Source organism: Pteropus medius, unplaced genomic scaffold, assembly GCF_902729225.1.
Source record: "Pteropus medius unplaced genomic scaffold, Ma_sr-lr_union100, whole genome shotgun sequence".
Classification (NCBI taxonomy): domain Eukaryota; kingdom Metazoa; phylum Chordata; class Mammalia; order Chiroptera; family Pteropodidae; genus Pteropus; species Pteropus medius.
This window is the reverse complement of record NW_024354911.1, coordinates 4,288,245-4,302,163: the sequence shown is the minus strand read 5'-3', so window position 1 is coordinate 4,302,163 and position 13,919 is coordinate 4,288,245.

The window sequence follows — 13,919 nt, the reverse complement described above, 5'->3', positions numbered from 1 at the left end:
TTCTACCAATGGTCTGTTCAAAGCAATCTAGGCCTTTCCTATCATGTGCCCCCAAATCCTACCAGCCTCTACCAATTACCTAATTCCAAAACCACTTCCACACTTTTAGATATTTGTTTCTGCAGTACTTCCAGGTACCAAAATCTGTACCAGCCAGAGAGCAGAGAAACAGAACCAGTTATAAAACACACACACACAGGGACGGGGGGAAGGGAGAGAGGGAGAGAGGAGAGAGAGAGAGAGAGAGGGAGGGAGGGAGAGAGAGGGAGGGAGAGAGGGAGAGAGAGAGGGAGAGGGAGAAAGAGAGAGAGAGAGAGAGAGTCCAAGGAATTGGCTTATATAATCGTGGAGGCTGACTGGGCAAGTCTGAAGTCCACAGGGCAGGCAGTCAGAACAGGCAGGCTGGGACTCTTGGGCACAAGAGTGAAGCTACAGTCCACACTTTTCAACTGATTGAGTCAAGCCCACCCAGGTTGTCTAGAATAATCTCCTTTACTTAAAGTCAACTGATTATGGACTTTAATCACATCTACAAACACCTATATTAGCATTTGATTGAATAATTGGAGACTAGAGCCTAGCCAAATTGACATGTAAAGCTGACCATCACACACTGTAAATAGATAGTTTATGCAAAATATTTAGACAACCCAGAAATATAAAATAATGTAATAAAGACTACCAGAAGACATATCACACAGAACAACTACTGTAACCCCAAAAGTAATACATATTTATCATGCAGCATTCAGAAATATGTAAAGGAGAAACCAAATATAATTGAAAGTCTCGTCACTCAGAAAAATCACCATGAACGCTTAGATATTTTTTAAAAGATTTCTTTAGAGATGACATAGACAGAAATAAGTATATCTGTATCATTATACACATTTCATTTTAATAGATGTATGTGTTTTATTCTAAGGATGTACCATAATTTATTTAACCATTTTCTGAGGATCCTTTCATTACTCAGAACTCTTTCTATTGCAAATGACAAAAACCCAACTCAAACTAGCTTGTAAGAAACAAAGCAGTGTATTGGCAGAAGTAACTGGGAGGTTAAGGCACAGCTGGAACAAGGAGTCAAGTGATGTCAGACTTCTGTCTCTCCAGCTCTTGTTAGGCTGTCTCCATAGGCTGAGCACAATGCCTACTAGCTGCTTTGGAATCACTTTTTATAGGCTTAACATTCTGTGGCAGAGACTGCTATTGGTCTACCCCATACCCTCACAGAACCCCAATTTTATTTTGGGAATCAATGTGTCCAGGACGTGAAAACTACATTTCTGAGACTCCATTGCAGGTAGGATGCAGTTCTGACCAAAAATAAAAGTCATAAGATGGGGCTACAGGCAAAGCTTTTTAAAGGGTGTTGACTCAGCATACATCCTTATGCCTTTTCCTTTTGCCTCCCTTTTTCTGCTTGGTACATGGATATGATTGCTGGAGTTGCAGCAGCTGCATTGTGACCATGAGGTAGCTTTTGGAAGGCAAGCTACATGATAAGAAAGTTAAAGCAGAAAGACAGAAGGATTGTAGTAATTGATGATAAGGTGGAACTGCTGTACTATTCTGGACTATCTCACACCTCTTTTACATGAGACAGTAAGCCCCCTACCTTGTTTATTTCATTGTTATTTGGGTTTTCTGTTACATATGGCTGACGTACACCCTAACAGAAACCTCAACTGAAAGAGTAGGTCTGGTCAAATAACTCTAGCATGAAAGTCCCAAAGAATCTGGCTGGCTTGACTTAGATCTATGCCTGTCTCTCCCTGGATCCACAGAAATGATACTTCCATTAGGGTTACCTCAAAAAACAGAAAAGCCCAGCTCTATTGGGACTTTTGTGCATTGCTGGTGGGAATGTAAAATGGTACAACTGCTATAGAAAACAGAATGATTGTTCCTCAGAAAATTAAAAATAGTGATATCATATGATTCAGCAATTCCATCTAAAAGGATTGAAAACAAGGACTCTTATAGGTATTTGTACACCCATGTTCATCGCAGCATTACTCACAATAGACAAAAGGTAGAAGCAACACGAGTATCCATCGATGGATGAATGGGTAAACAAAATGTGGTATATACATACAATGATTTATTTCTCAGGAAATTCTGACACATGCTATGACATGGATAAACTTGAACATTATGCTAAGTGAAATAAGCCTGTCACAAAAAGAAAAATATTGTGTAATTCCACTTACATGTGGTACATAGAGTAATCAAATTCATAATGACAGAAAGTAGAATGGTTGTTGCTGGGGACTGAGGGGAGTGGGGAAATGGGGAGTTATTGTTTAATGAATATAGTTTCAGTTTTATAAGATGAAAAGAGTTATAGTGATAGATGCAACCAGTGGGACTAAGTACATTCACATTGTTATGCAACCATAACCATGGTTGCATAACAATGTGAATGTACTTAGTCCCACTGAACTGTACATGTAAGAATGGTTAAAATGGTCAGTTTTATGTTATGCATATTTTACCACAATAATAATAAACAAATAAAACAAAACAAAACACTAGCATAACAGATGCCACCACCTCCACTTATGTCTCATTGACCAGAGCTGGTCACATGCAGCGTTGCCAAATAAATAGTTTTTAACATAATTATGTGCCAAATATTGGCTAGGACATACTTACACTAAAAGTCATTTGTTGTTTATCTGAAATACAAATTGAACTGGGTATCCTGTGTTTTTATTTGTTAAATTTGGCAACCCTAGTCACATGCCCATCCATAGGTTCAGGGAGGTCAAGAAGGTGAATCGAATGTTGAGCTTTTCTTGCTTCTGTATTTGAGTAAGGAAAAGATGAAGGAGTAATAATCAGTGTTAAATTATCTAAACAAGTGTCTGCTCTCTGATTGCCTTGTTCTTTTAATCCCAAATTCTTCTTTGTCTGAAATTAATTTTGGGATACAGCTTTTTGTTATTTTAACCTGGAATAAATTTGTCCATCCTACTATTTTCAAACTAGCTATATCATTTTGTTTTAGGTCGAGCTCTAGAATAGTTTATAAGTCATTTCAACTTTAAAAATAGTCCCAATCTCAATCTTTATCTTTTAATAGAGGGATTCAACCCTCTTATGTATTGTATGGTATTGCCTTTTTACTTAATGTATGATTGTTTTTATTTGCTTTCTTCTTCTGTCACTCCTGACACTTGTAATGGCTTCATTTCCTTTTCTTTTTTTCTTTTTAGAATTTGAAGGCTACATATTCTACTTCTGATTTATCTTTGGTTACCTTTACCTTACAATTCGTAACAAAAATATATCAGCACATATTTCTATAAGAATTCTCTGCTAAAGACTGTTGGTAGCTATCAATTCTTACCTCCTCTGCTACCTCGTAAACTTGCATAAGAATTCCAGAGTACTACTCATAATTTGACATCATATATCTTTCTCCTTAAAGAAACTGTTAAAGACATTTGCACTATAATTTATAACCACAGTATCAGCATTTAGATTTAACTCTATTTTTCAGTTTTTCATGTTCCTTCACCTTTTCTTGATTACTTTATTAATATTTATTTTTCATTTGTATGGAATTTTTTTTTGAGAAAATTTTCAGAAAGGATACATGAGAGGCATCCTGTCCAAGTCTCTGCACATCTGAGCATGTTTTTCTCTAGTTCTTACACATAAATAATTGTTGGTTTGGCATAGAATCGACAGGCACAACTCTCTACCCTCAGATGTCTGTTAACATTGCCTGGTTATCTCTCGACATTTAGTATCACAAAAGAAAAGTTCACCACCAATCTGGTTCACTTTTTGTGGTAGGAAATGCATTGTTTCCTAACTAGATGATTTTAGAACGTTCTTTTTGTTCCTTGGAATTCATAAGGTATAAGGCTTTTTTTACAAAAAAAAAAAAAAATCAACCCATTGTTTGTGATAAAAACACTCCACGAAGTAGGAATAGAAGGTGTATTCATTTTCTATTGCTGCTGTAACAAATTAGCAGATTTAGTAGCTTAGACAACACAGATGTATTATCTTACAATTCTGAGATCAGAAGTCTGACACCTGTGGGCTAATCAAGGTATAAGCAGTGCTGTGTTCCTTCTAGAGGCTCTAAGGGAGGATTTGTAGCCTTATATTTTCTAGCTTCCAGAAACTATCTGCATTTCTTGGCTTCCTCCATCTTCAAAGTCAGCAACATAGAATTTCTCTGACTCTGCTTCCATTGTTACATCTCTCTTACTCTTCTACCCTCCTCTTCCTCATTTAAGGACTTTTGTGATTACATTGGGGCCACCTGGATAATCCAGGCTACACTCCCTATCTTAATGCCAGCTGACTAGCAACATTAATTGCATCAGCTAACTTAATTCCCCTTTGCCATGTAACCTAACATAGTAAAGAGTTCCAGGGATGTGGGCATCTTCCTACCATAGAAAGGAATTTCTTCAGCTTGATAAAGGGCATTTGGGAAAAAAACAAACAAACATAGCTAACATCATGCTTAAAGGTGAAAGACTGGATGTTTTCCCCCTAAGATCAGGAATAAGACAAGGATGTCTGCTCTTGTATACATTATACTGGAGGTTCTAGCCAGTGCAATTAGGCAATAAAAAGAAATAAAAGGTATTCAGATGGTAAAGGAAAAAAATACAACTATCTTTATTTTTAGATGACATGTTCTTATAGCTAGGCAATCATAACTAATCCATTGAAAGTTACTTGAACTAATAAACAAGTTCAGCAACTTTTCAGGATACAGAGTCAATATCTGAAAGTCAATTATATTACTATACACTAGCAATGAAAAATCAGAAAATAAAATTAACAAGACAATTTTGTTCACGACAGCATCACAAAAGAATAAAGTATATAGAAATGAATTTAACGAAAGAAGTGCAAAACTTATACTCTGAAGACCACAAAACATTTTTGAAAGAAATAAAGGATGACCTAAATAAATGTTCTTGGACTCTAAGACTTAATAGTATTAAGATGGCAATACTCCTTAAATTCATCTACAGATTCAATGCAATACCTATCAAAATCTCAGCTGTCTCTCTCTCTCTCTCTTTTTTTTGCGGAAATTGACAAGCTGATCCTAAAATGTATGTGGAAATGCAAGAGGCCCAGAATGCCAAAACAACCTTGAAAAAAAAGAAGGAAGTTGGAAGACTCACATTTCTCAATCAAAACTTACTACAAAGCTACAGTAACCAAGACAACATGGTACTAGCGGAGGGGCAATCATATAAAACAATGAAACAGAAATGAGAATCCAGAAATAAATTCTTACATTTGTAGTCAGTTGATTTTCAAAAAGGGCACCAAGACAATTGAACGAAGGAAAGATTAGTCTTTACAATAAATAGTGCTAGGACAACTAGATATCCACATGTAAAACAGTAAAGTTGGACTCCTATCTCATACTATATACACAAATATTAAGTCAAAATGGATAATAGGACTAAATGAAATAGCTAAAACTATAAAACTCTTTAAGGAAAACAAAGGAGAGCATTTTTTTTTTGTGACCTTAAGTTGGACAAAGCCTTCCTGGGTATGATACAAAAAGTACAAATGACAAGAGAAAAAAATAGATAAATTGGACTTAAGCAAGTTGAAACTTTTGTGCTTCAAAGGACACTTAAGAAAATTAAAAGACAACCCACAGAATGAAAGAAAATATTTGTAAATCACATACCTGAGAAGGGTATAGTATCTAGAATATATAAGGAACTTTCACAAGTCAATAAAAAGACAAACAACCCAATTAAAAAAAAATAGACAAAGGATTTGAATAGACATTTCTCCAAAGATATACAAATGCCCAATAAGCCCATGAAAAAAATGCTGAACATCATTAACCATCAAGGAAATGCAAGTCAAAACCACAATGAGATGTCGTTTTACACCTACTAAGATGGTTAAAATCAAAAGTAAGGCAATAACAAGTGTTGATGCAAATGTGCAGTGATTGAAATGCTCATAAATTGCTGGTGGGGGTGTAAAATGTTGCCACTTTGGAAAATAGTTTGGCAGTTCCTCAAAATGCTAAACATAGAGTTACCATGTGACTTAGCAATTCCACTCCCAGGTATATGCCCAAGAAAAATGAAAACATATGTCTACACAAAAACTTGTACACAAATGTTCTTAGTGGCATTATTCATAATAGTCAAAAATAGACACAACTCAAATTTTCATCAAGTAATGAATGGATTGATAAAATGTAGTATATCTATACAATGGAATATTATTCAGCCATAAAAAGAAATGAAGCATTGACACAACACGAATAGACCTTACCTTGAAAACATGCTAAGTGAAAGAACTCAATCATAAAAGGCCAATATTGTATGATTCTATTTTTACAGAAGGTCCAGAATAGGCAAATATATAAAGGTAGAAAGTAGATCAATGGTTGCCTCAGTCTGGGAATGGAATGGAATAAGCATGGGGTTTCTTTTTGAGATGATGAAAATGTTCTATAATTAGTTGCAAAACTCTGTGAATATAATAAAAACCACTGAATTGTATACTTTAAATGAGTTAATTGTATGATATGTAATTCTCTCTTAATAAAGCTGCTAAAACAAATAAAGCTAGCCTTTCATTTGGTGTTCCTTTTGACCTAAAGACAATTTTTAAAAATTATTTCATCTGCATTTGTTCATTTATCTACTTCTGGAATTTCTGTTTCATATAGTATACAGCAAGTCCTCAAATAACATCACTTCATTTTAACATTGATGAGAAACCATAGGAACTTAACTTTTGTTTATATCAATTAGCCTATGTAAAATTGGTTTCATTATACATCATTTCACTTAAAGTCACAGAACCTATCCACGACATTAAGTGAAGACTTACCATAGTTCCAACATCTTCCCTTCAAGGCCACATTATACAACCCAGATGCTGCCACTCACATGTGGTGAAAGGTGCACCAGCAACCCACCTCCCATTCCAGCCCCTGTCCCAGCAGTTTTGCGACCTTATGTACCTTTCTGTTCCTTGACATTTCCCTGTCTCTTTTTTAGGAGTTTTGGGAGAATCTCTTAGGCTTGTCTTCTAGTTGAATGGTTCCAAAATCTGGTAGCCCTTCAAAATCACCTTGTTATTAGTTGATTAGGTGATCACCTTGTTATTAGGCGCTTATTAGAGACATGAATTCCTAGCTCCCACATGATGATTCCGACTCTACAAATCTAGGGTTGAGACCAAGAATTTTTTTTTCTTTTAATTAAAGCGCACTGAACGATTGGTGACTTTAATTCAACTAGTTGGGCTGAATTTGGAAACCACTTCTAAAATTCACTAATTCCTTGTTCTATAATGTTCATTCTGCTATTTATTTTAACAATTCTTTTTATCTCTAAGAACTCTTCATTGTTCTCAAATTACTCCTTTTACATGATCGTTTCTTTTTTTCTATTTTAGCCCTGCGAAGTCCTCTCAGATCTCACTGAGAATACTAATTAGAGGTGTTTTTCTTTTCAAGTTCTTTTCTTTAATCTGTGTTAGTGTCTGTGTATGCCCAAAGCACTTTTCTTCTGTATTGGCCAGAGGTGTCAGGGCTGATAATGCTTGAGGTGGCAGGGCACCCTGTATGCAAATACCCTACTCTGCAGGAATAAGACTCTAGCTGAAGTGAAGATATTCCCCAGCGTTGCTGGAAATTTCCATCAACAATCACTCAACAAATACTTATCCAGCATCTTCTTTAGCAGGGGCTCTCCATCTTGGCTGCATATTAGAATCACCTGGGGAGCTTGTAAAACTCCTGATGCCTGGCCTGCACCCAGAGCAATGAAACCAGAAATCTCTAGAACTGGGTCCTAGGTATTAGTACTTTCACAGGTGATTCCAGTGCATACTTAAGGAGCAAACTGCAGGTGTAATCTGAATCAACACTTCTCAAACTTTCATGTGATTGTGAATCTCTTGAGGATCTTAGTAAAGAGCAGATCCTGATTCATAAAGTGTGGCATGGAGCTTGAGATTCAGCGTTTCTAACAAGAGTCCATGTGATGCTAATGCATCTGGTTTTGAGAACCATGCTTTGACTATTAAGGGTCTAAAGCAGTGGGTGATACAGAGTGATGTCCAGACCGGCAGCAGCTGTATCACCTGGGAATTTGTTTGAAATTCAGGTTCTCCATGAATTTCTCCTGAATGAGAAACTCAGGGGGTGTTTTAAGAGACCTTTCTGGTGACTCTGATGCTTGCTTAAGTTTGAAAATCCACAGAATTCTTCTCCAAGCATGAGCCTCTGACCTCCTTCATCAGAATCACTTGGCTTTATAATAGGCAGATTCGTGGACCCCACCTAACCTACCCAGTCAGACTCTCAGAGAGTGAAGCCTGGATTCCACTTTTTCCGCAAGCTTCCCAGGTGATGCTAATGCGTGTTAACCTTAAGAACTACAGGCTTACCTCATTTTATTGAGCTTCACTTTATTGTGCTTCATAGGCGTTGCGTGTTTTTTTTGTTTTTTTTTACAAATTGAAAACAAGACCCTCTATCAGCAAAATAATTACTACTCACTTATTGTGATACTTGCTTTATTGCGATGGTCTGGATTCGAACCCGCGATATCTCCAAGGTATGTCTGTACTTTCTCCAGTGGCTCACCCTTGCTAGGCCTCTGAAGATGTTTGTTTCAATGTCCCAACATCGAAGCAGTTTTGGTTATTTCAATGCCCCAGGCTATTTCTACCTGGTTAATTACCTGTGTAGAAGCTTAACATGATTAATTCAGGTGGATACCATCTTGGAAGTCCCATAGAACCCTATAATTATGTGTGAAATACACATTTAATTTAAGCACAGGGGCAAAGATTACCCTGACGATGCTCAGGGGCCTAAGGATGTACAGAGCAGATTTTGAGCAAAGCATGGGAGCCGTTCCTTCCTAGGTTTATGTCATAGCCATCTGGTGCCTGTAGGATGCTCAAGATTTGGGCTTTCCCAATTCCCAAGTCAGTCTTTATAGCATCCAATTAAATCTTGATACTGCCAGTTTGCATAAGCTCAGAAAGATAGCTGAGTCCTTGTAGATAACACCCAGCAGACATCTAGGTGTAATTATTCGGATAACTTGACCACAAAATGTGCCAAAGGAAATGTAGTTTTTTCCCTCCAAATATATTTTTGGGGCCTGAGTAATGAAAATTTCATTGGTCTCTTATTTTTGGCTCTTGCAGAAACTTGGTCTCTAAGTGTTTGTTTTTGCAAATAATACATTTTCATGTGCTATGCTATGATGTGTTAAACAAATAGAGAGATTTTGGTTCAGAAATTCCTTTTTTCTTCTCTACTGGCAAAGCATTGAAATGATTTGGCTTTGGGTTCAGTGTTCCTTTGGAGAGTTGATTTATTTTTTGGTAGTGCTTTAGGCCAAACAAAAAAAATTCAACTCCAAAGTGCCAAAGAAACAGCCAAAGCAACTCCATAACTGCCACTCCACCCCTGGGCAGAAAAAGTGAATCCAAACAGCACAAAACAGCTCAACAGGCCATCCCTGTACTAACCGAAACCGTTCTTTCGAGAGTATGTTCAGGGTTTTTTCTCCATTGCTGGGTCCTGGCTACAGCTGGAAAGGGGCCAGGCTCTGGCACCTCCTTGCTTTTGATTGCTGTTTATCCTCTGAAACATGATTGTCTATAATTATGTATAATCTTTCCCTTGTTTACTCTTCTCCACTGAAGCTGGAACACAGTTCAACTGTGTCTCTCTCTTTGCTCTTCCCTGGGCACAGTGAAGAAACATTTCCTGTATTTTCAGCTTCTTCTTATTTTCTTTTTTTTCTTCCTTCCTTCCTTCCTTCCTTCCTTCCTTCCTTTTCCTTCCTTCCTTCCTTCCTTCCTTCCTTCCTTCCTTCCCTTCCTTCCTTCCTTCCTTCCACTTCCTACCTTCCTTCCTTTCTCTCTCTTTCTCTCTCTCTCTCTCTCTTTCTCTCTCTCTCTTTTTAATAAAGGCATTAGGTTACTTGGTTCTCTGACACCTGACATTTTGACTATTCCTGAATTGATTTAGTCAACAACATCAGTTGAATGCCAAGCACTGTGCTAAGTGTCTTGGAGGAGTTAGGAGTGAAACCAAACTGGACCCTGCCCCCAAGGATTTATTTGAATCTTTTGTATAAAATATGTGATAACTTACAGGAAAAGAGTGTAATTGAGAAAATTATGGGAAGAAATAAAGCTACTCATCTTTTCTTAACTGACAACACATTAATCGTCAATATTTTTCTTCTCTTAAGAAGTCACTTGCTGGTTTAATTCCTGACCCCGAATTAATTATTAATAGCTGAGTTTATTAGAGGCAGGGGTCTGTGAGTATCTTAATTGGCTTTTTCCACTATATGCCATCTCTACACCTCTGTTTTAAAGAAAGTAGAGTTCTCTGCATGCAAAGCAGATCCCTAACACCAGACAGGTACACAGATACACGCTTGCAAGAATATGAATCATACATGCAGCCTTCATGGGCATGCAGCCTATGCTGTCCCACAGGGCCCCATGGTCAGACGAATCCTATGCTTGGTCTAATGCTCTGCTGTCACCACTGCAACATTCTTAGTAATTTTTGGACATGGGACAGGCATTTTTATTTTGTGCTATGCCCTACAAACTATGTACATGTTCCTACAGATACCCTAGACCCATCTTCCTATGGCATTCTCATCTAACTTTGAGCAAAATCAAATAGAAATTCATCCAGAATCTGATGGCACAGAGGGAGCAGATAAAGAGAAAGATTTGTGTGTTCATGAGTTAGTGATTTTTGTGGCCCTTCTCTAGCCTGTGTTTTGGTTCCTTTAACATGCCTACTAATCTTGTCAAGTTTCAGCTTAGCTCCCCTAAAATGGAACTGACCCTAGAAATATCCTGACCGTGGGCTGTTCAGGCCTTGCCGTCTTTCCTGGGGCATCCTGCTCACTGAGGGTGCTATTATAGGAACATCTGTCTCCTTTGGAGGGAAGCTGCTAATTCTCAGGACTGCTCTTAGAGGACAGACTGAGTGTAAATAATGCTTCCTAGAAGGGGGTGTGCATGTAATAAACATTGACCCAAGGAAGGGGAGGTGGAGCCTGTTTGCTGAATCACCAGAGAATTACATAAAAGGAAACCAGGGTCCACTCCCCCAAAAACCTTAATTTATAGGTTCCAAAAGGAGAGAGGGGAAGGTACTTCCCAAGCTGTGGGGAGGTTCAGCCACATCTTTTGAAAGGGCTGTGGGAGACAGAGGCCCCAGAGCTGTCTACATGGCCCAGTAGTGAATGAGAAAATTGTGTTTTCCTTTGACACACCCCTTTGAGTTGTCTTATAAGATCTCCTTTGTGTTTGGTGAGGTAAATATTGGCAAAAGAATCAGTTTTTTTTTTTTTTTTAAGAGCAAAATATTAAAAGCCAAAGCTTTAAAAAGCCCGGAAGAAAATATAACAAAATGTTACAGCCCTTAATTTTGACTGGTAGGATGATGATTGGAATTTTTTCCTTTCTTTTCTGGTTTTTCAAAAATTTTACAGAGATACTTTATAATTTTCATAATATAAAAATAACTTTATTTAACAACTATTTAAAAGTGGAAGGCTTAGACTTCTTAAGTATTAGAGATGTGGGCATACATTTAAGAGTGCTTGAGTCATCTGCTTAAGCTGAGAACTTTTTTCTGTCATTTTCCAGCACTGAGCCTTAATGAAGAAGGTAGAAAATTATTTGACTCACACTTCTCACTTCAACGTTTTTAAATCTTAGGGGATATTTGTATGCAAACAGGAATGTGAGCTTATGGCTAACAGAATTTATTTGGGCCTGCTGAATGTTCCCACCTGAACCTTCCATTGTTCCTCTTCAATATCCAAGAGGAGTGAATCCGAGCCGTAAAAAGCCGGCTGTGGCATCAGGCGTGAGAGGCACAGATATCCTCCCGAGAAACTGGGTGCTGATTCTTACACAGACAGGAGAGGCAGGAGGACTGTCATCATAAATTACCTGGCTTGTGTAAGTACTGATGTTTGCAAGAAAGTCTTTCAACCTTTTTTGCCAAGAAGTTTTGGTGACTCTTTCAAGTACCAATTATAAATTTCCAAACCCCAGACATTTGGGTGCCAGTCTAAAACAGGGACTGTTCGTGCTAAGACTTGTAGTAAATTGCAACAGTGTGGAAAGTGGGTGGTTTGTTTCCCAGGGTTCAAGCAGGGACTGTAACTGCCAGTGGCATCTCTTCGAGATGTTTCTACACAGGGCTCTTAGGTGTTCCAAGATGGGAAATAGCTCTCAGAGGCTCCCCAAAGGGGCTGGCTAGAGGAGTGACCAGCAGGAGACTGAGCTCTCTGGCCTACAGGCTTCAGGCTCATCAATAACAAGTAACTGCTTAATGCGGTTTCCAGCTATGCGAGGAATATAAATGAACATTGCGTTCTTCCAAAGGCCTCTAATCTGAGGCACCCGGGGATGATACATATGTATGTGTTAAATTTATCTATAAAGAGTCAGGGCTTGTGAATGTCCCTTTATGGCTTACAAGTCAATATGTGAGCAGCAGAGCAGTAGAAGTAACTTCACAGATATGGCCTTGTTTCAGACAAAAGGTCACTGGGCTGTCACTGAGAGAGTCAGTGAGGAAAAAATGGTGCAAAATGCCTCAGGATGGCAGCATATTAACTTGGGTAAACATCAGAATGTGTTGTATATACATGTACGTTTATACCTCAGTCAAATAAATAGCACCACAAAACTGGTATTTAAGAAATTGAGTGTATTTGAGATTTTACTGATTTTAGAAAACGTGATATATTAAAGGAGGGCTAGACAGGCAGAAACCAGTATGCGGGTTGCAAATTTGAAAAGGATGTACTGTCTCTGTGGGTGGCTGGGAAGTGCTCGGCCTGGAGGGAAATGGTTGAATTAGTCACCAGCTTATGTCTGCTAGCTTATCTAGACATAGAAATTCCAAGGGTCTAGAGCAAATCTGGCCATTCAACCCGGCACCTCAAGGGTCGGCATCAAGACCCGTGACTCAGTAAAGAAAAGATGAAGCAGAAAGACCTTCCACCTCAAGATAAAGCCTCCAATTCAAAGAGAAGGTCCAGCTTCTTCATAGCACATCAGAGTTTCCTGAAGCAGGAAGCAAGAGACCAGCCAGCAGGAGGCGAATGGGTATGTAGGCCTAGATTCCACCTGTGATGCTATGTGTAAAAGGACAACTTGAATTTTGACAGAAGATGGTGACATTTGAACTGGGAAGCAGCAGTCCCAGAACAAGTACCGTAAGAGAAAAAGCTTTAAAAAACAAAACAAAACCCTGAGAGAGTACGGTCATCTTTTCAAGAGGCCTCTGCAAGAGTTGTAACACTGACTACATGTGAGACCTGGGCCAGGGCAGAGAGAGATCAAAAACTAGCAGGAAAAATGCAAGAGAATGTATAACCTGAGAGCTCTAGCAGTCTACAGGCAGGTCTTGGAAGACTTCGACACTTTCTCTGTTGGTGGAAGCTGGGGCAGGGGGCACCAGGAGAAACGAAGGCTATTTGGAAAAGGATGACAATGACTAGAAGAGCCTGTTGCTAAATATGAACTTGAAAGTTACAATACAAAAAACATGGACTGTGGCATCAAAGAAATCTGACTTCATAACTTACAACCTTCCCGAACTTTGCTTAGTTAAACTACTTGAGTCTCAATTTCCTCTGAGGTATAAACATACATCTTTAAAATGTGTATTACAAAAGCTACCTCACGGAGCTGGGAGGATTTGAAGACAAAATACTGACAAACAGTGGGCACTCAAAAACTATTAGTTTCCTTCTCCTTTCTTCTCTCCCCTATTTAACATCCTTGATCAGGTCACTTCCTCTTCATTCAATTATGTCTTTTTTCAATATCAATTCCTTCTATTATCTTTCAAAGAATGATGG